This window comes from Dermochelys coriacea, chromosome 1, assembly GCF_009764565.3.
Source record: "Dermochelys coriacea isolate rDerCor1 chromosome 1, rDerCor1.pri.v4, whole genome shotgun sequence".
NCBI lineage: Eukaryota > Metazoa > Chordata > Testudines > Dermochelyidae > Dermochelys > Dermochelys coriacea.
Genome location: NC_050068.2, coordinates 175,642,722 through 175,669,146, shown reverse-complemented (window position 1 = coordinate 175,669,146; position 26,425 = coordinate 175,642,722). Strand labels below are relative to the sequence as shown.

Here is a 26,425-nt window from a genome sequence, read left to right as displayed (position 1 = left end):
CAGGCTTGCGCAAGCCTGGGAGGGAGGGGGGAGAAGCGGAGCAGTGGCGGTGTGCTCAGGGGAGGAGGCCGAGGCAGAGTGGAGGTGAGCTGGGGCTGGGGGGTGGCTTGGGCATGTGGAGGGCCACAACAAGTAACCAGGGGAGGGGGGGTATGTAGAGGAACTGCTCCCTGCTCCAGCTCACCTCTGCTCCGCCTCCTCTCCCGAGCGCACCGCCGCTCCGTTTCCCCCCCCCTTCCAGGTTTGCCACGCCAAACAGCTGATTTGCGGCAAGCCTTGGAGGGAGAAAGGGAGGGGGAGAAGTGGAGCAGCGGCAGCGCTCTCAGGGGAGGAGGCAGAGGCGGAGCGGAGGTGAGCTAGGGCGGGGCGGGAAGCTGCTGGTGGGTGGTCTGCACCCACCAATTTTTCTCTGTGGGCGCTCCAGTCCCGGAGCACCCATGAGTCAGCACCTATGGCGGCAGCGTGTCTGGCTCTGACACACTGCTCTGAGCGGCGTGTTAAGGGGGCCGGGCTGGGGCCGGGGGGTTGGACAAGGGGCAGAGGGTCTCTGGGGGTGGTCAGGGGACAGGGAGCAGGGAGGGTTGGATGGGTTGCGGGTTCTGAGGGGTCAGTCGGGGCAGGGAGTAGGTGGGGGTCGGAGAGGGGGCGGGGCCAGGCTGTTTGGGGAGGCACAGCCTTCCCTAGCCGGCCCTCCATAGCAAGTTCGATATAATGTGGTTTCATATATATGTGGTAATAATGTGGTAAGACTTTTTGGCTCCCGAGGACTGCGTTATATCGGGGTAGAGGTGTATTATTATTTTTTATTACAAATATTTGCACTGTAAAAAGGATAAACAAAAGAAACAGTGTTTTTTCAATTCTCCTCATACAAGTCAACTCAGTCCTACTTCTTGTTCAGGCAGTTGATAAGACAAACAAGTTTGCTTACCTTTACAGGAAATAATCCTGCCCACTTCTTATTTACAATGTCACCTGAAAGTCAGAACAGACATTCTCATGGCAGTGTTGTAGCCAGTATTGCAAGCTATTTATGTGCCAGGTATGCTAAACATTGGTATGCCCCTTCATGCTTCAATCTGTAGGCTCTTAAGTTTTACATTCTTTTGTTTTTGAGTACAGTTATGCAAAATAAAATTACATTTGTAAGTTGCACTTTCACGATAAAGAGATTGCACTACAGTACTTATATGAGGTGAATTGAAAAATACTGTTTGTTTTGTTTTATCTTTTTTACAGTGCAAATATTTGTAATAAAAATAATATAAAGTGAGTAATGTACACTTTGTATTCTGTGTTGTAATTGAAATCAATATATTTGAAAATGTAGGAAAACATCCAAATATGTGTATAATACATTTAAATTGGTATTCTGTTATTATTAAACAGTGCAATTAAAACTACGACTAATCACAGCTATTTTTTAATCTCATGATTAATTGTGATTATTTTTGTAATTGTTTGGCAGCCCTATTAGAAACTCTTAACAATAATGGTTTAAAATGAAAGTGAAATCTTAATTTCAACTGTGATAGCGTTATAATTATAATATCTTCAATGATCTTGCAGTGGCATTGACCATCCCATCCCTCAACAATTATATTTCCTAATCATAGAATTGTATAAGGATATTTTGAATTTCCTGTTGATCCACTCCATTTAGAAGGTTAAGAACAAAAGGTTTGGTAGGGAATGCAGCATCAGAGAACAGGCCTGTTTCAAAAATGTTATGTTATATATGTATTTGGTATGGAGACGAATCTTTCTGCATATGAAACTTTTATTCTATAACAATTTCAAAGACACGTAAAAAGTAGCATTTAGAGCATAATCTTTTTAGTGCAAGAAATTTTGTGATTAAAAAAATTCTGTTTTGTTGTGCCAAAATGGGATCATACTTTTTTTTAAAAAAATATGCAACTATTGTGATGTAATCTATTTAGGTGGCCCTTATTACCCTAGTATCTGACCTTTTACAAATCTGCTTTTAATATAGAACTATAAAGGCTCTTATATTGGATATAACAAATAGGTGATGTATTACCTTACAGGTTTTGTCTTGCCAACATCTGGGGGCATGTGTCTTAAAAATATGGGTTATATAGGCCTCTGCTGCTTTGCAGGTTAGTTATAAATTCAGGGCAACAGTGTCCTATCACCAGTTAACAGCTCAGGTCATCCCAAGTAGACAATTCATCCTCCTAGTTTCCTGTAAACTGTAAACCTGCACTTTTACTTGGCTCCCTCTCTCCTCCCGTTAGCCATTTATGCCAGATAATAAGAATGATTATTTAATGGGGCACCTACATCTAAAGGCTTCTGTGTGTCTAACAAAATCTCATTAAAACATCAGGCGGCCAATTCTAATGAGATCAAGTGGGCTCTAGGGAGCCAACATATCCATCCCAGTGGTTTCTGCAAGAAGCCAGTTGGTGTTGCAGTGGAGCTATAGTACTGAAATAAGATTTGAGTAAGGAAGCACACTGGTAAAAGGCTAGGCATGATATTGTAGTTGGAGAGGTCAATATGTAATGAGTTGTCTTTAAACAGATAAAAATTACTTGTGTGGTGTCAATTAAGCTGGTAAAAAATTGTGTCGAGAGTGAGATGCTTGGGAGTCTGAAAAGAAAGTGGCAGTTTGTGGGGAGAAGATGCATGGTGGGGAAGGGTTATGGAGAGATTGTTTCTGGGACTAGATGCATGGCTGCTTCTGTCTTGATGGAAAAAGACAACTAATGAAACAAACACAGGAAGAAGTAAAGTGCACATGGAGGCCATGTTGGACTTCAGCTGCAATAGAACCAAGAGGGTGGTTCTGTGTGTCTGCATGAGGAGTTATGGGGAGGATTTGAAAAGCCCCCATATAAGGCTTGTCCATGCTGCACATTGCAGAGGCCAGCTGTCTGGGGGCTCCCCAGAGGCCCCTATGCAGCAGGGTTTTAGAGAGGCATGGCAGAGGAGTAGCAGGCATGGGTCAGGTGGATCTGCAGCTCTGTTTCTCCACTGTCCCCGCTGAGCAGGATGAGGAGCTGGCAGCAGAGATCCTCCACTGCATGATCTGGATCTCTTTCCTTACCAAACTCCATACAATCTCCCTATGTCACACCCAGCTGCTGAGACTTGGATGGCAGGGAAAGAGACAGGATTTAGGCCCAATATAGGTGTGAGATGATGAGGACAAATATCAAACAGGGAGAAGAGAACTCACTGATTTGGTGCTGTTGTGCTGTGGGATCTCTGCCAGAGCATGTGCTACCACTTTCAATAGCATATAATGTGGTAATAGCCTTCAGGTCATTGAATTCTGAATGAAAGGCTGTGGGATTCTGATTTAGCCACTAAATTAGTTTAAGATCTGTAAACAATCAGTTTTTTTCACATTTAGAAATATCCGGAGAGTATGCAGTTACATATCTTTGCAGTGTGGATGATGGTAAATCCAAAAGTCATCAGTTTATTTAAGGTCTGCTGGGCAGGGTAGGTTACAATTCATAATTCCATGTCTTTGCCTTTCTGACCTCATTCCACTTCCTGTTTTTGAATTCCATCACTGCAGTATGAACACTTTGGTGTACTGGATTTTTAAGTGGACATTAAGGCACTCAATCACCCAGACCAGCAAGAGTTTCTGCTTCATTCAGAATATTTTTAAATGCCTTTTACAATATTGTACTGTAGCACTAATTCAAATTGAATAGTCTACTGCAGTGCAAAAATGCTTCAAAATTTGTTGCAAAACATCAATTTTTCTTCTGTTCGTATGGTTAGTAACTTTTCAACTATATAGGAAGTTTTGTTGTGGGCAAGCCACTTGGCAGGACACACCCTTAGTCACCATCTGAAGGCTGAGCCAATTGGAGCTCAGCAAGGAGGAAGCTATAAATATGGGAAACTGAAGACAGCCTGGAGAACTCAGTAGCTGAATCATGTTTGCTGTTGTCCACTGTGAGGTGTGTGTCTTCAGAGACTTTACTAATCCTTTTGGATCCAGAGATGATGTACTCCCTATCTCACTGGGTGCCAGAGAAAGGCACTGGAAGTTACCGCTGGTTGTGAGAGTTTGATTGGAAGAGTTGAAGGAGTCTGTGGAACTGCCATTTTGTGCTAGCTGTAAGAAACTCTAGGGACATATATATCTTTTGAATTGCAAGAAGGGCTGAGGACTTCTCCCATGAGAGAGTTGGAGGGAAGTGTGTCCACACATGTACATACATAAGAATGACCATACTGGGTTAGACCAAAGGTCCATCTGGCCCAGTATCCGATCATCTGTCAATGGCTAATGCCAGGTGTCCCAGAGGGAATGAACAAAACAAGTAACCATCAAGTGATCCATCCCCTGTCATCCATTCCCAGCTTCTGGCAGTCAGAGGTTAGGGATACCACACAAGATACATATTTCCTCAATATTTTATAATAGCAACAAATGTGGAAGTTTGGGGGAGAAACATCTAAGGGCTGTCACATAATTGTTTGAGAAATATTTACAGACATTTCAACTAATACTTGTAGATTGTTTATACTTAGATTTGGCAGGATTCAATTTTTCTACAATTAATATAGATTTTTATTTTAAATATTTTTTTTTGTTTTTACAGTTTCCGGAAACTAAGGGGGGTGGAGGGGAGGAAAGGGTTGGGGCTAGGGTTAAGACAGCAGTGTGAGGTGGGCTTCAGGGATCTCACAGCACTGACAGTGGAGCCCAAGGCACCATGGCACAAGGTGCAGGGGAGCCTGCTGCAGCAGTGACCCTGGCCAGGACTGCAAGAAGGAGGCCGAGGTGTTGCTGAACAATTCCTGCCTGGGCGTGACTCCTAAACTCGCGGCTGGTGAGTGAGCGAATGAGCAGGGTTGTGACAGCAGAGGTACAGAGGGCTCCCTGCATGTCTGCGGTACTGGTGACACCCTATTCCTGCAGGCACAAGGGGAAAGGTCTGGTCTTTGCAGGGCAGAGAAATGATCTCTGGTCAGGGCAGCAAGAAAGAGGAGGATGAGCCCCTGACCGGGTGGGAAGCCACTCTGTTGCTGAATGGCTCCGTTCTCAAACAGTTCTCTTGGTTTCATCTCTAATTACATTTTCTAGCATTTTTACATAAGGATGCAAACTATTGGGGCATTCAAATTTCTTGACGACTTCAAATTGCTACTGCACTTCCCTTAAATAAAAATGCATTTCTGTTTGCTCTTTCAATCCTTGGCTAATGATGACCTCTAGCACCCTATCATACTTCAGAAAATCCTAGAAAATTAAATAATATAGCAAACCTAATTCCTCCCTAAAATAGATTATCATACCATTGTGATAAATGAAATGGGGGGGGGGGGATAGCTCCCTTTTATGGACATCCAGCCAGCCAGTAGCTATAAAATCCCCCTTAGTAGCTGTTCTCTAATTGCTCTATCTATAAAGGGTTAAAAAGTCTCACTGCTATGCACAGGTAAAAGGTAGTGAGTGGGCAACTGGCTAAAAGTGCCTATGGGAACACTAGAACTTTTTAAAATTGAAAAAAAGACTCCCTTTTGTCTGTCTGTTGTTGTTCTCCCGGAGAGGGGCAGATAGGGCAACAGCTATGCTGTAAGAATTTTGGGTCAGGTATGAAAAAATGATCAGTATCATACCTAGAAACTACTTATTTAAAAACCCCAGATATGTAAGTAGATCAGGAAATGTCTAGGAAGACGCGTTTAGGTTTATCCCTTCTATTTCGTTATGGCTTGTGGATTCCTCTGTGCTAACCCCAGCTTTTTGTTTTTCTTGCAACCTTTAAGATGGACCTCAAGAAAGGTATTCTTGGTGCTTAATTCTTGTAGTTGAACTTTTAAAATCTAGCAATAGCCTGAGTTCTCAGATGTATTTTCTTCCTTTTTTTAATTAATAAAATTTACCTTTTTTAATAACAGAATTGGATTTTTATGTCTTAAGAGATTTGTGCACATGTTGTTTAATTAGCTGGTGGCAACAGTTGATTTCTTTTTTTTTCTTTCTCAGCTCTTCCCCAGAGCAGACGGGAGAGGGGGGTGAAAGGGCTTGAGGTACCCCCCAGGAAGGAATTCCCAAGTGCGCCTTCCTGGGCTTTCAAAGGGGTTCTGCATTTGGGTGGTGGCAGCATCTACCAATCCAAGGTCAGAGAGAATCTGTAACCTTGGGAGTTTAATCCAAGCCTGGAGTGGCCAGTATTCATTTTTAGAATCCTTGTAGGCTCCCACCTTCTGCACTCGAAGTGCCAGAGTGCATTTCTGTTTGCTCTTTCAGTCCTTGGCTAATAATGACCTCTAGCACCCGATCATAGTTCAGCAAATCCTAGAACATTAAATAATATAGCAAACCTATTTTCTCCCTAAAATAGATGATCAGAACATGCATAATATAATATATGTAGTTAAGTAGTTTCTGTTCTAACTAGACCTGCCTGAAAATTTTCTGACAGAACATTTTTTTTTCGTTGGAAAATGGTTATTTGACTGAATCAAAAATTTCAAGAGAAGCCAGGTAGGCAAGCTGATTGCCTGCTTTCCCTGACTCCCTTGGCTGCTTGGCAGTCTGGGCAGACGTTCTGTCAGGAGGCTGCTGGGGAGACTGGAGAGCTGGACAGCCTGCCTGCTCACCCTCCAGGCAAATAGCTGATAAGCCAAAAAAATCCATTTTGGTTCTCCCCCAATAGAATTTTCTCTCTTTTCCTTCCTGTGAAAAATGTTGAGTTTGGTTTTTTTTTTCATTTAAATTCAGATTTTTATTTTTTTCCCCAAAATCTCAACTTTTTTCATGGAATGGAAAATGCTATTCCCACATATATCTAGTTGTAAGCCTCCAGAATATGATGACTTCCATAGATCTGTACAATATAACAACCATCACCAAAGACTTGTTTCTCCTAATTTTAGTTTTAAAATAAGTTCTTTTCACAAACAATGGTGAGAAAGCTATCACGTCAGCTGTATTATTATTTGTTTTGGATTCTGTGGTAGATGTGTTTTAAGAGATGGGCAGGTTCAGTTGTGAGGCAGAGCATGTCAATGACTCCCTACTTCAGCATACTTAAACTAGACCCAAGTTCTGTGACACTGCTGTATTTCCTAAGGTATTCTACATAAATTATTGTCCCTTCAAAGTACAGAGCTCGGAATTTTGGGGCCAGCAATACAAGGGGCATATGTTTCAAATTATTCTCCTACGTATGTTAGGCAGATTAAATGTGATGGTGAAAATTAATAGGGACTTGAGTCATGCAAGGTATCCTGACTGTAGCGATATTTAATATGTATATTTTTCTTTATTACCACCATAAACTTTATGCCTCTAGCTAGAAATGTGCCTCCTCACTCATCATGTCAACACTGTGGAGAACTTTTTGCAGAGAATGTGAAGGTGACGTTGTAACCACTGTATAAGTATTTAGCTTCTGATTGATAGGCCATCAGTTGAGGCACTGAAATTTGAGTTTATCCCATAAAGTTGAAACTAATTCAGTCCCTGATTGCATTTAAATCTGCATATCGTGGGTTAACAGCATCGGGCAAGTAGCTAGATGAAGCCCAGTAATTATAACTGTATGTCGCTTTGTGTATAAGGATTTTTGTGGTGGGAGACAGGGAATTTATATAGAAGATACAATTTACCAAAGAATGACTTCTTTACTTCTATGGACTAGCTCAACTATAGTATATACCTAGCTGACTTTTTGGACCATACTTCCTATAGATTTTGTCCTCTTATAACATAAGTGTGGGTGCCCAGACAAGGTAAAGAACTGGATGTTAATGAAAGCGATGTATTCCATGGTGAATCAACTGCTTTGTATTTTCTGACAGTAAGTGTACGTTACTTTCAGTTGAAAAATAAAGTAATATTCGTGCAATGATCATTTTATTATCCAAGGTGTAATTTATAAAGGAGATTGTTTACTTACCTTGTGTAGGTATATACCTGGCTCACAAGCCTAACAATAAAAATATGAGAGATGTTTGAAGTTGTTTTAGCAAAGCAAAGTAGAAATAAAACTCCAGAAAATTCTTAGCATATTTTTCCCCTTCTGCATTAGAATAATATCCTTTTAAGATTGGTCTGCACATTTTATTTAAAAAACTTCCAGAACTTCAGTGTTATTATCTTAGTGCTCCAAATAAAGAGGTTAAGGAGTCTGTGAACACACTGGTATTTTAAACAATAGTGGGTTCAATTAAGCCATTGCATATATGGGTGCAGCTCCATTGATTCAACTGGAGTTGTATCCACTTACATCCAGGGCTGAATTTGGCCTGAAATTCACTGATAATCAGAAAAGTAACTGTGTGAAGGCAGCAGATTGCCTCTCTGTATTCTACATTCTCTCCGTTTATCCCTTAGAAACAAAAACACATTTATGCTCTATCTTTTTACTCCTGGTTGTTCTATAGAAATCAACGCAGATTTAGGAGGGGGAGCAGGATTCCATTTTGGCTCATGCATTATCGAGAGAGTTAACTAAATTCCAATAACATAATCTTCATCTTGATATGTGTAGCCTTCAGCTCAGTTGTGCAATAACTATGTCTATAGTGGTCACCATTCAATTACTGCAGCATTTTGAAACTGTTACCATGGCATTCAATATTAGGGTGACCAGATGAAAAGGACAAAATATTGGGACACATGGGGGAAGCAAAAAAATAAAAATAAAAAAAACTCTGCCAGAGCGGCAAGCCACAATATTGGGACAAATGGAGTCCTGACCATGCATCGGTCAGGACAGGACAAAGAACTAAAAATCGGGACAGTCCCGATTTTATCGGGACATTATTCAATATTCTACTACATACTAAGTACATTATAAATACAAGAAAGGAGCAAATGCTAAGATAAAGTGAATTTTACCTGTCAATGGTAATTGTCAAATTTTTTATGGCAGTCATTTTATAATATTGGGTTAGGACTATTGCTGGTGATGCACAAGCCATAAAAACATAGTATAATTCTCAGATCACCAATTGAGTTTGCAGGGCTGAGAGTTAGAGAAAATATTGTTCTACTTGTAAACTGAATAGATTTGTTATGGGGTCATTGAAAGACAATAATCTTGGAACTGTGCAATACAGTTTTTACAGAATCCCCATTCTGAGTGGAATTATGCTTCATTCTTCTGTTGCAGACTGTGAAGTGCTTGTTCCCTGGAACTCCCAGAGCCCGTTCAGCATGACACTTTGCTTTGCTGGTGATGTCACATGCAGCAATGACTATAATTGGAGAATGGAACCTGTCTGTGGGGGCAAGGTATGTTCCATTTTTTTCCAGCAGTTCATGGTTTGCTAAGGTTCTTCATATTTATTTTTCTACTCAATAAGAAATAAGAGTAAAATATGAATTTTACTTTGGTCATAACAGTAGATATCTTACAGCTAGAGGCAAGCTCCATTCCCCATTGCTACTCCGTGGTACATGTGATATTGCCAGCACAGTGTATGCTGGAGTGTCACCACGGAGTTACAGCTGAGGGGACAATTCATGGACCACAACAGACATTAAAAATGGAAAAGGTATGTCTAAAATGCTGCCCTGACTTCCAAGCTGTCAGGACGCTTGGACCTTCAGACACCTGGTTCTCCACTCTGCTACATCAGTTTTATATGGTTGTAACTCAACCGTGTAACAGAGGGGAGAATTGGGGCCGAATGAGAGGATTGTTTCCTTTGGAGAGAAAAATAGGTGGCTGTAACCCCCATGATTCGTACATCTTAAAACATGTTTAGCTTCTGGTAGTTTTATACATTGTTTATGTAGCAGCAGAAATATCACATTAAGAGTTACCAGCATGGTGTACCCACTCGTGGTTACAGTGTAAATCACACTTTATAATTTTAAGGATTCAGCGCTGTCAAGTTGTGCATACGATTAGTTTATGGAAACTCACATTACTGGTGTTATCTTTGTCTCCCCTCCCCATTTCTATCCTATTGTTTAATTTGTTGAGTCTTGGCTTTGTTGTGAATCTGTAAGTTCTTTTGGGCAGGAAATGTGCTTCCTATTTATTTGTATAGCACCTACCATAATGGATTCTCCATCCTATTGGTTGCTACCAAAACATGATATAACGAGCAGGCAGGTGCTGGGGAGAGTGAGGGTGGTTGAAAAACAAGAGCTTGTGAAACTGGGGGTGGAGGGCGGGGATGGGGGAAGTTACATGAGAGAGCCAAGTGTTGGAGAAAAATTCAGTTCTAGGGTTATGGGGGAACATAAGAGAGTATGACAGTATAGGGGTTCAATGTTGGGGTGTATATATGCATTTTTGATGTGATTCCCACATTTTGATAGATCAGTGCCCTATTTCATCTTGATACTTCACTGAATACAATAGCTTCACAGCTTCATGATTCCATTGGCTATAGATTCTATATTGTGCTGGAGTTTTCCAGGTGTTTTAATTATTCTAGCATCTGGTCATCCCTGTTCTTACATGCATTCATGAGTGCTTGATTATCTATTTAAATCTGACTTGGAACTGCCTCTATAATCCATTTTTGTGTGTTCAGAAGTAGTACATATGTTCTTTGATCTGTAAACGTCACAGCTACTGTTATTTCCTCATAGAATTTTTTCCAAGGATGTGATTTTGGGTCACCAGTTGTATTCAATTTTATTTGTTTGTATGATGCCATAAGACATAAGGGTCAAAATAGCCTATTGAATAGAGATGCTGCCTATAGATAATAGTACAGTTTGCCATTTTCTTGTCTATCGATAAATTAGGTTTTAGTATCTATTGCAAGGGACTATGTTTGCTTGAACAGGAACTGCTCCATTAGGAATTTTGGCAGCATGCAAGCCGAGGAACCTAGGGCCAAATTCAAAGATGACATAAATAGTGCTGTAAGTGACTTGTTGGAAAATGGGTGTAAATGAGAAACTGCAGGCCAAGGACAGAAGATTGGTGTTGTATTAAGTCAGACAACCAACAGGAAGGTATAAGTAAATAGGGGGCCTATTTGATCTTAATTTGCTGTTGGTTGCTTTTTCCATTTTCTGCCTTCTTGGGGTGTAAGTCACACCCACTTTATTACATGTACCTAATGTTCACAATGTCATTACTTCTGAATTTTGTCACCCAGAGAATAGTTCCGCCATCCACTATTTCATGCAAAGGAATTTATTAATTATTGAGTGCTGCATTTTTGTTAATGAAGCCACATGAGAGCCTGTCCTCATTGTGCATGATTGCAAGGAAAAATGTTACATTTAGGGTCTGACATGTGGAACTAATTTGACTGCCTCTGTTGGCATTCAGGGGCAAATCTTGGCTCTTATGGTGAAGGAAAATGTGAGGAATTGAAGTACCCTGCTTCAGGATGCTTCATTTTTACTTTCTCTGTGTGGTACTGCACTGTGAATAAAATATAGGGGTGAAATCCTGTCCACATTGAAGTCAATGGGAATTTTGCCTTTGAGTTTGACAGGACAAGGATTTCGCCCTAGGAATCTGTTGGTTACTACCAATGGAACCTTTCCTTTAGCTCAATAAAGCAGACCTCTTCCTCAGCCTTAGGTCCTAATGTCATCACCAATTCTGCTTCTTAGATAATTCTCTGTGACTGAACTTTTCATGTAATTGTTTCAGAGGTCTGTGCTCAGATAGAAAAACATAACACGTAGAAATCCTTAAAGATCTCAATCCTGTCAGAGGAAATTGTAGCCTGAATATCAGGAAATACATCCTGATGGGGGGAGAGAGAGGTCAGTGGAATCGTTTTCCAAAGGAAACGGTGGCTCTCCTATTGCTAGAGATATTTTAAAACTAGACTAGTCTCTGAAGACTAGAAAATGTACTGTAGGGAACAACCTGGAACTTCCACAGGAAACACTAGATTACCTAATAGGTCTTCCTCTTCTGTTTCTAAGATCCTGAACTCTCTTCTTCATTGCTATGTGGAATTTTTCTCCAGATGTCTTTGGTTAACTAAAACCTTTATTTTCTGGATTCGTAAGTGTTTGCTTATTCTCGGTAATTACCCTACCTTTAAAAAAAATAATTGGTATTGGACCCCATCACCATTACATTTGTTGCATATATGACATTCAGGTCCTATAAGACATCCTATAAAAAGGTATTAATATTCATACCTACTGCATCATTTCTCTTCTCCATCAGCCGAGTTTCTGGTTGAACCTACAGAACTTCATGGTCAGAAACATTAGGGCTGCCCTAAATGACACTCTCATGTATCATTCCTGTCCACACGATGTTTTGTTAGTCACAAGTGTTGATATTTTGATTTCGTATCAGACCAAAACTCTGGTGGCAACTCTGCATGTGCTCCAAATTCTGGTTTTTTTGTTTTGGTTTTTTTTTATTCCACCCTCTCTGAGGCTCACTTACCTGGTTGGTGTACCCATTCCAATGAGAGACATTTCCTATTTTTTAGTGTAATTTGTGGTGCTTTCTGTTCTGGAATAATTAAGAAAAAATGTAGATAATCTTCAGTTCCCATTGGAGTAGTTTGTGCCTCTAAAGCGTAGGCCTCAATAGCTTTCCCATGGTGTATGGGGAGTCCTGAATAGCCTCTCTGAGACATGCTCCAGCTGAAGTCTCCTTTATGATGCATCTGTAGCTGCTCTTTGCTTTGGACTTTTTCCTGCTCCCCTTGCACGGAGGGCCAGGGTGGCATCAAGGTGTTCCTCTTTTAGTTCTGCTGCTTCTGGTCCTTCATCTCTCTCATTTTATTTCTGCACACCAAGCAACTATACTCTCCCACTTTTAAATCCTTCTTGAGTCCTTGCACTCATGCCTCACCTTGTCCTTTAAGTTAGTTCATGGTATGAAAAAAATAACTTAAAAAACCCCTTCACCTTGGAGAAAACAAGATGTGTGCCAACCATTCAGGTTTCATCATTTGCTTCTGTATCCTTTCTCTCTGCTCCTTAGTCTGTTACTTTGTCTGCTTAGATGTTTAACATCTTTAGGACAGATCTGGTATTTATTCAGAGCTATGTAAATTTTCAACAAAAAACTTAGTTAAATTTGGTTGTTCCTGTTACTTTTTGATCAACATGTTGAATCAATATTAAGCCTTTGTTTTATTGCTTAAAATTGCCAATGTGTGTCACTTATTCAACTGAGAGATGCTGCAAACAAGACCCAAGTCTTCATTCCGTCACAGTAGGCTCAGATTTTCAAAGTAACTGAAGTGTTCCTGAGGTAGATAAGCATAAACTAATTTGCAAAAGATTTGATATAAACAAATCTATCTCCACCCAAGATTTCACAATCATAAGAATATTTGACAGGGGGTGGAGGGTGGGAGGAGAGAGAACCATTTAGTGTGAATTGTAACTCAGAGAACATAAAAACATTTGGCTCCTCTTTCTGATTAGTACAAAGGACTTGATAAGTTGCACAATGTTCATTTTTTTAATTAAACATTTATCATTGTGCAGCCTTTTATTGACATTCTTCATAATAGAGCTGATAAGATCTTGACCTAGTCTTCAGTAAAGTAACATATAACTCAATATTCTGGCACTCACTGTTCCCTTTAGAATTAAACACATGGGTTTCTGATTTTAATTTAAAACCTTGTGTACTTTTATTCCCATTTGTTTGTTTTACCTTCTCCGTCTTTATAGCCTTGTGTGATTTATTTGCACTTCAGATGCAACCATTTCTGTGGATCCCTATTTCTATTTATTTGGATGCTTAAGATACCATCTGAATTCAATTCCTTTTTATTATTCTAGAATTCTTTCCTTTTCTGCTCTATCAAAAAAGTAACCAACAACAACAAATAAAACACACCCAAAACAACAAAAAACAAACCACAAAACAGTAGCTTATCCTCTAACCTTGCTTCAAATGGTACCTATTAAATCCAAATTTGATTTGTTAAACTAGCTTGAGTCATTTCTGCCAGGTGAAACGTCTTGAGAAGCTTCATGAAAATATGCTTATGAAAATGTTGTTGCTAATGATGCACTGGAAAGCTATTCTACCTTCAGTGACTGTAAAACACTCTAGTATGTAGAGCTGCCAAGTGTCTTGTAACTTTCACCACCGTCACCTGTTTAGCTGCCCTGTCACTCATTCTCTCAGCCCAGCTTGATTCTCAGATTTCCAGCTGAGCTGTGGGAAGGGAGCAGGCATTTGCCTCCAGCTTTGCTCTTTGACTTCTAGAGACTGCTGTGGTATCTGCTGAGCATGTAGAAGTGGCAGGAGGTGAAGGTGGCTGGAGAAGAAGGTGGAAGTGGGGGCAGATGTACAAGTCAATGGGATGATACTGGCCTGATACTCTCACCCCACTCCTGCAGCTGGCAACAACAGAATCTGCCCAGCAAACTCAGCTCCAGCTACCTAAAATTTCTTTCTCCTCAGTTGCTCCTGTACCCAACTATCCCTCAGGAGTCCAGCACCCTCCATCCCCAACAAGAATTACCTTCTCCCACAAGCAGACCCTTCAGTCCAAGCTACCTGAGCAACCCTCGCCCCCACCCCCGAGACCATTGACCCCTAGCAGTCCCAGCACCCACATATCTCCCATCAGTGCCCTAACCCCAAACAGAACCTACCTACCTTCTCAGTAACTCCCTCACTCCCAGTAGTACTAACAGCCCCAGCAACTACCCTCCCAGCTACCCAAGAGCTTCCCCTTACCCTCCCACCAATTATATCCAGACATTCCTGAGCATCCTCCAACTCACCTATCTACCACCCAAAGGTGCAAAGTTATCTTCTGTCCTACCACCACTACTCTTTGGGGAAGGATGCATTGACTTAAGTTATTTTAAACTTAATGAGGTAATTTGCAAATATTTTGCATCAACTGTCATACACGGTGCAGAACAAAACTTGGCAGCTACAAAAATGCAATAGGAATGCTATAACAGGGAACATTAGTCCCTCCCATTGCAGGCATGTTCCATACAACCATGGGTCCTGATGTATTCTGTTGTGCTCCAACTGACCCTGAGTAATCACAGGTTTCAGAGTAGCAGCCGTGTTAGTCTGTATTCGCAAAAAGAAAAGGAGTACTTGTGGCACCTTAGAGACTAACAAATTTATTTGAGCATAAGCTTTCATGAGCTACAGCTCACTTCATCGGATGCATTCAGTGGAAAATACAGTGGGGAGATTTATATACACACACAGAGAACATAAAACAATGGGTTTTATCATACACACTGTAAGGAGAGTGATCACTTAAGATGAGCTATTACCAGCAGGAAGGGGGGTGGGGAAGGAGGAAAGCCTTTTGTGGTGATAATCAAGGTGGGCCATTTCCAGCAGTTAACAAGAACGTCTGAGGAACAGTCTCTAAGGTGCCACAAGTACTCCTTTTCTTTTTGAGTAATCACATAGAGCCTATGAGTGCTTAAAAAAAATCCATGCGTCTTACATGGCACTTGTAAAATTAAAACACTTCATATTTGTTGTCAGTTACATTCTTTATTTAAATAGGAAGGTAAATTGCAGGAAAATTTGTTGGCAACTTGTCAGGAGCATGGTGATCTCTGTTCATATCATCATCATCTTGGGGCGCAAGGCTCTGGGAGGACTTTGAAGATAACACAATGAATCCCTTGGAAGGGGAGTGCTTTGTGTTTTATTAGAGCAGTTCTCTCTGGCACAAGCCATGACGAGCTCAGATAGAGGAGGCGTTCGCCTCAGTAAAGATGGGATGTGTGGAAGTACAGGGAAAATGAGAGCTGAGTTATATTCACCCCTGAAAGTATAGCTGAAGGAAGCCATGTTCAAAAAAAATCCCTGCCTATTTTATTATCAAGAGTAGAAATTATACACTTACATAAAGAGATTAGATGCTGATCACATTATTCAAACAAGTGCCTAAATTTAGCAACCTAATTAAGTAACTTGATTTGCAGAGGTGCTGAACACTCACAGCTTCATTTTGGCTCTTCATGAATTATGGAGCTTTGGTCCCAGGCCCCAGCAAGTCTAAAGCCAGCTCTGGCAACCCCATTAACACAGGATCACGACTCACTTTGGGGTCCAAACCCACAGTTTGAGAACCACTGGTAGCCTTTAGACTGTGCAAAGTCTTGTGGAACAAATAAGAACCCCCAAACCAGTGATTTTTAATGTATTTTTTAAACAAAAGGTCTTTCATCTGCAGTGTTTGCAATAGAACCTTTGCAGTTCAGTGCCAGTGCATGGGAATCTGCTAGTAGAAAAATTGACAATTCACAAATTATGAGAGAAATGTAGAAGGAAACAAAAGCATAAGTGATGCAAATGACCTTTAAATATCTAATTTCAATCATCTAAATGTTGGTAATATAGATTAGGAAATATTTTTAAAAATATATCACTGTATAAGCCGGTGTTTGTTTTTATTGCAGAAGATACAATACAGAATCCTTTATAAGATGGAGTGAGGTTGGTTCCTATCCATCCAAAGTGCATTGTCCTATTTTTGCTAGTGAGAGATATTTTGTGTGAGTCAATTAAATCAGAAATTAGTTATCAGGTGTGCTAATATTTTCATTGGAAGTGGTAATGTTCTAAGGTGTATATTTGCAAGGGCAAGGTGATAATATGGGTCAATTAATTCTGTAATCCTTCACTTATGGGGACTTGGGTTTGAATATAGGTGAGGTTATAAATGTATTTAAAATCAAGTTCATAGATCAAATTATTCACATTACAAGATAACATAATTTAGCACAATGGGTAGTCTCACCTCAGATCTACTCAGCACTGGAATAGACTAGTGAAGGTCAGGATGAAAAGTACCGGAAAAGCAGAGTCTGTGATTGTGTGTAACTTTTGTAGTGTGCTGAGTTGTTCCAGTCTTTTAAAAGACAAGGAAATTCACAACTAGTTTGCAGAAAGTTGTTTTTTCTTTGCCTTTGATATATAAACTAAATGTGAGATGCAGTAATAGTTAGATTTTTCTAGAAATTGTATTATTTGATGTCTTTTTTTTTTAAATTTCCCATTTGATGACCAAATAATAAAGGAGCATGTTAAGAAAAAAGTAAATGTACTATTGTTATTAAGGTGCATAAATCTTTAATGCTTTACATTTTATGGGGAAGTCTGTAGCTATTTGCCTCTATTATATATAATATCTTAAAGGATGGATGTACTGTTACCATCTAGCTAGTTTATCAGCTGCTAACATAGCAATTAACACTTTTAGTAAATGTTGTGGTAGTGATAGAGGTGAATTATATAAATTGGAGGAATATGATATAGTTTGTGGATGGTTTAATTTGATTATACCCATAGCAGATCCAAATATTTAATAAGGAAAAGCTTACTTGAAATGATCAAGAAATGCGTTTATCTTTCCATAATGTAGACACAAGCGTCATTATAGCATCAAGAAGGAATTCTACTAAATGGAGTTTAAATTATTAAGGTGGATGTTAAGGTTGAGTCATTAAAATAATAATAAGTTATGTGATGCATAAATTAGGTTCAGGACTGGTTCAAATAAAGCTTGGAGCCCCCTGCAAAGTAATTTGATAGGGCCCACATCTTCAAGACTCAGGGTTCTAGTATGTCAGCTTCCAGTAGATGCCTGCTTTAAGCAAACTCCTGCAGGGAACTGAGTTCCAGAGTTGGAGGCTGAGTCGAGAGAATAAAAGGTGTGTTTGTGTATGTGTGAGAGAGAGAGTATTAGTGGCCTTAGGAGACAAGTGGATACTGAGGAAGGATGCTGTTGTGGTGAAGGCATTGGACTGGGATTCAGGATATCCGGTTTCAGTTCCTGGCTCTGTCACAGACTTCCTATATAATAACATTAGGAAAGTCACTTAATCTCTCTGGCCCACTGAAGTCAATGGAAGTTTTGTTATTGACTTAAATGGGATCAGAATTTCACCTTCTGTAAAAATGGAGAGAACATCCTTTCTCTCACATCTGTCTTTTCTTCTTGGATTGTAAACTCTTTAGAGCAGGGAATGTCTTATTGACTGTACAGTGCCTACCACAATGGGGCCCTGATTTGATTGGGTTTTCTAGACACTATTATAATATAAAGAACAATAATATTGGATGTCTTGTTGAACAGGAACCTGTCACGTACCCTTATCCATGACTGTGATAAAGAGGGAGAGATCCTGATTTTCCAGGAGACTTTAGTTGTTATGCCCATAGAGCTCATAGCCAGTATGAAAAAGCTTATGCTCATTATCACATTGGCAGTGGAGTGGCAACATCACATTAAAATTTGTGGTGTCTTTCACTCTGTGGCTGCGGATTTAGATTGGTACTATTTGTTCTGCCCTTGGGGAGGTTCTAAAGGCAACTGGTATTGCACAACCAATGTGTTTTATGTTATACACTTTACAGCATGAAGCGTAATCTATTAAACAATATGTTAAGGAAAAAAGAAAGGTCTAGAAAATACTACAGATGTACAAAATAGCCTATTTCTAGTGGAGTGTTCAAAGGACACTACAGGAATTGGGTTCCCAGTGCCCACTGAATTGAGTTAAGTACCCAACTCTCTAAGGCCTTGTATTCAGTAGAAATAAAAGGTGTGTTCTTAGTTAATTCAAAGTAAAATTCTAGCGAAGACAAGACAGTTTGCAGTTTTTATGAGAGTTAGCTGTTCAAGCTAAAGGCTAAGAAGGAACATAGGGTTTACTTGACCTGCTCACCTGTGTGAAAATTACAATCTGCTTTGTCTTCATTCAGGTGTTACCTCACGATAGCTAACTCAAGTTAGCTAACATAGTTAAGAAAACATCTTTCCCCTACAGTGAAGAAGAGGCTTTAGGTGCTTTCGAAAATCCCACCCTTCATGTTTTTTTTTCTTAGAACTGACTTTAGCATTGCCAGAATCCCCCTTTCCCCGAATTTGAATTTAAATTCAAATCCTTTAAATTGCAACAAAATCTCTAAATGTCTGCTCAGGCAAAATCTCATTAAAGTCAGTTGAATGCCTGATAAAAATTGAGTAAGGACCACAAGTTTTTTGTTTGTTTGGGGACATTTTGTGTGTTTTGTTTATTATTTAAAATCTATCAAAAAGTGTGAAAGAAAAAGTCCAGTGGTATTTATCTGATAGATTTTTAAATGGCTTATCTAGTGCCATCTGTAAATGACTGAAATAAAGTGCAAGCTGTGCAGGAGACACCTTAAGAAGTATGCAATTTCCAAAGTATCCACATATGTATTGAATTACAGTTCTGCTCCAACTTTATTAGAAGACCATCTCCATGCCATAGACAGTTGTTTTCAATTGTTCCATTTAGTGGTCTGTTACATCAGGCTTCACTGTCTCTTTCATAGTTGACAGGTTTCAGAGTAGCAGCCATGTTAGTCTGTATTCGCAAAAAGAACAGGAGTTCTTGTGCCACCTTAGAGACTAACAAATTTATTAGAGCATAAGCTTTCCCCACTTCATCGGATGCACAGAATGGAACATATAGTAAGAAGATAGATATATATTGATATGTCTATATATATCTATATATACACACACACATACAGATAAGTTGGAAGTTGCCATATAAACTGTGAGAGGCTATTAGTTAAGATGAGCTATTATCAGCAGGAGAGAAAAACTTTTGTAGTGATAATCAAGATGGCCCATTTAGACAGTTGACAAGATGTGAGGATACTTAAGGTAGGGAAATAGATTCAATATGTGTAATGACACAGCCACTCGCAGTCTCTATTCAAACCCAAGTTAATGGTATCTAGTTTGCATATTAATTCAAGCTCGGCAGTTTCTCCTTGGAGTTTTTCTCCTGCTGATATTAGCTCATCTTAACTAATTAGCCTCTCACAGTTTGTATGGCAACTTCCAACTTATCTATATGTATATATATGTATCTTCTTACTGTATGTTCCATTCTATGCATCCGATGAAGTGGGCTGTAGCCCACAAAAGCTTATGCTCTAATAAATTTGTTAGTCTCTAAGGTGCCACAAGTACTCCTGTTCTTTTTTAATAGGTGAATTAGCATCAATAGGCTATACAGAAGAATTGAGTTTTAAGAAGGGATTTGAATGACGGGAAGGTGTTCATGTACAAGAGGTAGGACACTGCTCTAAGCATAATGGCATTGGGGAAGACAGCACAAAGACAGACGTGACCTATGGCCAGAAAGCTTGTAAGCATCTTGCCTTGTGCTTATATGACTTCAGAGCTTGTAAAGTTCCTTAAAACTGTCAATGTGCACTTTAAGTGTGAACCTGTTGACTGAATGAAGCTTTGTGCTGTTCATGCTCAGTGTGTAGTTTTTCAAATACTCATAGATTTGTGAAATCAAAGTCATGAATGCTCACTGGTGGCAAATGCTATGCAAATACTAATGTGAAGAAATATTTGTGAGAGTAATTGCAAGAGAAGTGCCATTTTAACAGCTTTTTATATTGAATTTACAATAGGTTCCTCAGACAACTACTACTGATTTGCTATTAATATAACGTACAGTAGAACCTAGAGTTATGAACACCTTAGGAATGGAGGTTGTTCATAATTCTGAAATGTTCATAACTCTTGAAAGTACAACCATAATAGTTTGTAAACACCAAAGTTTACAACTGAACATTGACTTAATACAGCTTTGAAACTTTTGCAGAAGAAAAATGCTGTTTTTTGCCATCTGTTAATTTAAATGAAACAAAATTTAAATTTTCCTTACCTTGTCAAATCTTTTTTTTTTAAACTCCCCCCTCCCCTCTTTTTTAGTGGTTTACGTTTAACACAGTACTGTACTTTCTTCTTTCTTTCTTTCTTTCTTTCTTTCTTTCTTTCTTCTTTCTTTCTTTCTTTCTTTCTTTCTTTCTTTCTTTCTGTCTCTGCTGCTGCCTTTTTGCATACTTCTGGTTCCAAATTAGAAGTGTGGCTGACTGGTCATTTGTAACTCTGAGGTTCGACTGTATCTGCATTTTGCACCCCCTCTAAAAAATGCAAAATATTTTTTTAATGTTCAAAAAGTGATAAACATTGAAATAGGTTGTTGTTATTTTTACTAAGTGCAGTCATTCTTCTTCGCACTAAGCAGGCATAGGGAAAGCTATAGTCCCTGCGTTGAGGGGAGTCTATAATCTAAGGGCCCTGTCTTAGTATGAGTAGCTCAACTGAAGTCCATGGGACAACTGGTGTGAGCAAGGACTAGCCAGTGAATGTCAGTGTTGGCGGGATTGGACCCAAAGTCACATCTTCCATAACATATTGTTTCATGCTAATGATCACTCCAGACAATAGAAAAAGCTACCATCAGAAATAGAAAAATCCTCCAAACCGCAAAATGTAAACCCATCATGCATAATAAAATTATTGTCAGACTCAAACCTGATATGCTAGTCTAAAGACCAACTATAAATTGAGGAAAGCCTAGTCGATTATATATTTCATGCCTGAGTTATTTGAGTAACATCTTATATTTTGTTCCTAAATAAATAGTAATGCATGATGGAGGGAATAAGGGCACAATTAGATTAGAAAACAAGTTGTAAAATGTAAGACATTTACTCTTTGGAATCTTAGTCTCTATTTCTACTTTTGTTCTACAATTGATTACTAACACCTCCTTTAATCCACCTTAAAGGGCAAGTAGGAAATTCATGTTTTCTTCATCAGCCCATCCCTCTGAAAAGCGTTCAATATTAAAACAGTTTACGAGGAGCAAAGGCAGAAGAAACAAGAGGCCCAGTTAGACTGTGGCAAGGTTAAGAGATGCATGCCTGATGCCTGCAGCAAATATCGGCTCTTGTTCCTGTACAGTTTTTGCATGGGGAGACCAAGTTAATTGGGGTATGGCTCTGTTCTTTGCTTTATGTATGACCTTTTATTATCTCTATGGCCCTGTAGTTCATGCAGTGTCATAAAGCTGTGGGAAAGTCTTCCACATAGTGTTATCAGCTGTTTGAAATTAACTTAAAAAATTAAATGTCTGTGTTTCCTTTTGCCTGAAGGTGTCTGAAGCAGAAAACTGCTAGGGAGGTGGAGTTAGTGTGGTTGTGGTTTTGCTGTTGCTATCCAAATGTTTTCTTTTCTTTTCTTTTCTTTTCTTTTCTTTTCTTTTCTTTTCTTTTCTTTTCTTTTCTTGGAAGCTGCTCACTGGCAATCAGGTGTTGTGAGGGGGGTTGGTTTAGGAGGGGTTACATGGCGTAATTCCCACGAATGCAGGAGGAGGATGAAAAAGATAAAGAAATTTTGTTTTTCTGAGCTGGAGGATTCTCTGCATGACTTCCCCACTGATGGGATCATGTGCTTTCAGGCTGAGATTTTATTAACAATTCAAATGGAAATTGAGGGCACAGGAGGAGCAGATTCTCACATAAACTTGATCTATCCATGAATGCAGTTCTCTGTTTGCCCTGACCCTGCATGGCTTAAGACACTGCCTGTGAGGCCAGAGTGCCAGACACAAAGAAAGAAATGAAAAGCAAGCACATTCCAGTAGTCTGCACAAAGGCAATGGAGCAGTTTCTAACAGTCTCCCCAGAGAGAGATTTTATCTCCTTGCGCTAAAACCCTTTAGAATGTTTATTTGTGCTTCAAGCAACCAACCCTATAAATTAATATGATGCTGATTAAACTCTAGAAGTATCCTCAGAAAGCTTTTTGTGTGTGTACATGCATGTGCTCTGAAAATATTTTCTTAATAGAATGTTTATTAATATTGTTTAATTGGTATTAAAATACAACAGACCCTTTTGTAAACAAATACTTTCTAGAGATTTTTTTAATCCAAATGTTACTGAATTTTCATAATAAGCAAATGCAGGCAAGTGTGAAGAAAATGGCATTCTAGAGATTAATATAGTAGTAACAGGTATGTTACCAGCATTATGCAAAATTCTGCAAAATTTCAGTTTTATATCATATTGCTTTTTTTTTTGTGTTCATGATGTTGAGTAGATGGTAACTGATATGGGATGTTTGCACTTTCCAGCCCTCATGAAGGTTGTTCCTTAGTAGTTGTACCAATTAAAACATTTTGTGGGCTTGATTTACTTTGTGTTACGAGCCAGCAAAACATAAAGCTGAAGCGGAGTGTGAATGCCTGAAGCAAGGCTGATGTGGAGAAATTTGTACTGACATTACTTTCTGCCACGTGACAATAGGTGATGCTGCATTGCATCCGTGTTAATAAAACTCTGGCTGAGATGCCTAGAATGAAGGGATAACTTCTATTAAAACAAAGAAGTAAATGAAATAAGGGAACATGATAGGCTATATTATTATTATATTTCATATTCACTGTATTGTGATAATACTAGAAATATCACTAAAATGCTGGAGATTTCCTCTATCAAACTATTTGATAATTCTGGATTTTTAAATCAGACTTCCTTTCATCAAAAATCTTATATGGTTATTGAAAACATAAGAACATAAACTTTTTGATCATTTCAGCAAAATTCAGTTTTATCCCCCAATTTAGTATCTTTTTTTTCATGAATAAAAAGTATATGTAAAACATATTTATGGTAGCAAATCATACCCATAGTTTTTCCATTTTCCTTGGTGTTTAATGCCTTCAAAAAATTCTGATATGCCAAAAAGTAGTTCAAATTAGTAATGTGAAGCTAGAAAAGATATTGATTGAAATAGTTTTTGTTCTACTAATTTTATAGAGGTTACAGTCCCCAAAATTAATTGTTGTACTCAGACTAATTGTTAGTAATTAGTGAGAAAATTACTTTATTGCTTTTCTTTCATTTGATGCTAATTTATGGCCTTACATTATTAAGTTCAAACCCCATCATTTCCTCCTTCTCTATAAATATTGTAAGTGGTAATGTGACAAATTCAACTTTTTGCATGTATGTGGTTATGCTTTGTAGAAATGTGCTAACTGCAATGGCAGTATGCTGGCATTTGCCTTTTACATTACTTCAGGAAAAAGTTATCCATGCAAGAGCTTCAACTAATTTTTGTATGAAGGAAATAGATTATTATCATGAAGCATAAATTGATTTATGTGATACAAGTTTAATCTTCATATTCAAATACCTCTTAGCTACTTGGAGCAGTAGTTATTTTTATAAAGCCCTTAGTTTTTCTGCCACTTAAAAAATATTTTCCTCTCAGATTGGGGTTCACGATTTGCTGAGTGATCGTCGCTGGATTTGAGTTACACTGCGGATCTTCTCTGCGTTTGCATCTGGCAATGAAATCAGTTGTGATCTAATATTTATTCTTGTTTTTCAAGTGATATTTTTCTGTGTAAATGTTTTCAAGCCTGGAATAGATGTAGCATATAAAAATCTGTTTTACTTTCTTGTACAAGTAAGATGGGGGAAATAGTTTCCTTTATAATTAAAGAAAACAATGAAGTGATGGAAATCTGTCATGAAAGTTGATGTATTGAGGGTGTATCAAGTAAATAAAAGGAAGAGCTTGAAGGAGTGGAAGTACTGTCTGATGTTTAATTACTTGAGTTTAAATGAAAACCTCAGTTATGTTGTGGCTCAAAGGGATATATATTAAACAGTAAATAGCAAAATACTGTGAAGATGAAGAATACTTGAAAACCTAAAATAGCACAGGACATTTTTTCTAAGCTTTTATAAACAGTTTCAGGAATGATACTCATTTCCCTTAGGCTTGATTCTGATTCATTACAGTCAATGGGAGCTAGAGCTAGAAGTTTTGATTCCTTGAAGTGGTGGTGTTTTTTTTCTTGTTCTCTAATATATTGAGTCAAAATTGATTTGAAAAAGAAACTTTTTAAGTTATAAGTATCTTAATATTACATAGAAATATATGATGTTAAGTTAAAACTTAAAATGTTTCTTCAGCAGATTTGTACCAGCTCTTTAAAAGTTTGCCCTTCAAAAAAGTAAAGTTGTTAAAAGAGACAAACTTGGCAGTTGAAAATGAAAGAGTTTATTGTTACATATGCGTCATTTGCAGGATTGGAGAAAAATGGTGAAATAAGATTCTTGGCATGGTAGGATGGTTTTAAATTTTGTTTGAAGCTTTGTGGGATTTTTTTTTTAAAGCAGTGCTTCAGTTAGAAAAAACTTAACTTTTCTACAGAGTGGAAGTGCCCCAGAAATCTTGAAAAGCAGGCAGTCTCAGAGCCCCCATTAACTTCCAGACAAAGTGTGAGCCTCTTAAACAAATGTAGATAATTATATTCTGTAGTTAAGAGCAACTGCAGCTCTTCAGGACTTTTAATGAGAACTGAAGTTTAGGAAGCAATTTGAACAGTTTTTAGTAAAATACTTGTACGTAATGTAATCTACTCAAGCAAAAAGGTTAAAGATTAACATTTAAATACATTTTCATCTGCATTACTTAACTGATATGATTAAGATTTATTCTGTATCCATCTCTCACTTTCTGATCCCTTCAGGATGTTTTTGTTTTGTTTTAACTGTGCCTGTATTGTGTGTGTGTGTGTGTGTGTGTGTGTGTGTGTGTGAGACACAGGTTGCCAATAAAACTTCAACATTTACCAGCAGTACCATAAAATGGGAGTTGTATTCAAGCACTTACAATATGGGTACAACTGTAGAATTTCAGGTATTACTGTGTGGCAGCTGTTGACTTATTAATGGCAACCCTTACATATTGGTCACGTCCTCAGCTATGGGTGAGCTCTGCAGTTTGGGGTATGTGGAGAAGCTGTGTTAAGCCACTTTGCAGTGACTCAGTTCTGGAGAGGGCTACAGTCGAAATTCGTTATCTGAAACAAACTTAGAACACTGAGAGTTGCTCTAAGTTGCACCAGCTGCAGTGGCTCCCAGCATGCTGTTTGTTGCAGCAGCTTGCAATGGTCAGAGAGAAGATGTACTCTGGCCACATCTTCTTTCCCCCATGTATGTGCCTGACCCTACATATGTGACTGCAAGTAGTCTTGAAGTCAGGGCTGGCCCTAGGTGTTGAAACGTTCTGAGTAGAAAATGTTTTTTGCACGCAACAACCAACTGAACATGAAAACAAAGAAAGTCCCTCAGGGATTTGGTTGCCCCAGGTGGCTGCCCTGATCACCCCTTCCTAGGGCTGGCCCTGTATATGCTCGGTTGTTTGGTAAATTTTACTGTGTTGGATTTTTCAAAGAGGCCACTGTGGCAGCAGGTGACAGAGTGAGGACTAGTGCCCTAAGAGAAGAGTTTTGGTGTTTAGTGACCCTCACTACCCCACAGCAGGAGACTGGGGCCAGGAGCTAAAGCCAGCTCTTTACAGTCCTGCTCTCTCGCACTGCTGTGGAGATGGGGAGGGCTGCCGGCTTCTTAAAAATACTGGAACATAGGTTTCCACACTGCCCCTCCAACCTCACATAGCACTTGCCCCACTGCCCCTACCATTCCCACTAGGGTCCCTGCACGATCTCCCTCCATCCATTTAGGATCTCCCAACCCTCTCCCAGTCCCACCATGGTCCCTGAGCTGTGCTCTCCTCCTGCATCCCACCCCACCTGGGGCACCTCACCCTGCCTTCCTGATGGTCTCATTTTGCGGGGGTGTGGATGGAGGAAGGAGGATGGAACAGAGCAGAGGGGGTGGGGTCAGGACTCTGATCT

General features: G+C 39.1%; 1 long non-coding RNA gene across 4 annotated transcripts in view; it reads left to right on the top strand.

Moving 5' to 3' along the window:
• Positions 1-26,425, top strand: part of LOC119844466 — a 323,486-nt gene that overhangs the window by 64,120 nt on the left and 232,941 nt on the right. For all 4 annotated transcript variants that reach the window (XR_006279406.1, XR_006279402.1, XR_006279403.1 and 1 more), the window contains exon 4: positions 9,126-9,247. This is a non-coding gene — a long non-coding RNA (uncharacterized LOC119844466). The remainder of the gene's footprint in view (positions 1-9,125; positions 9,248-26,425) is intronic.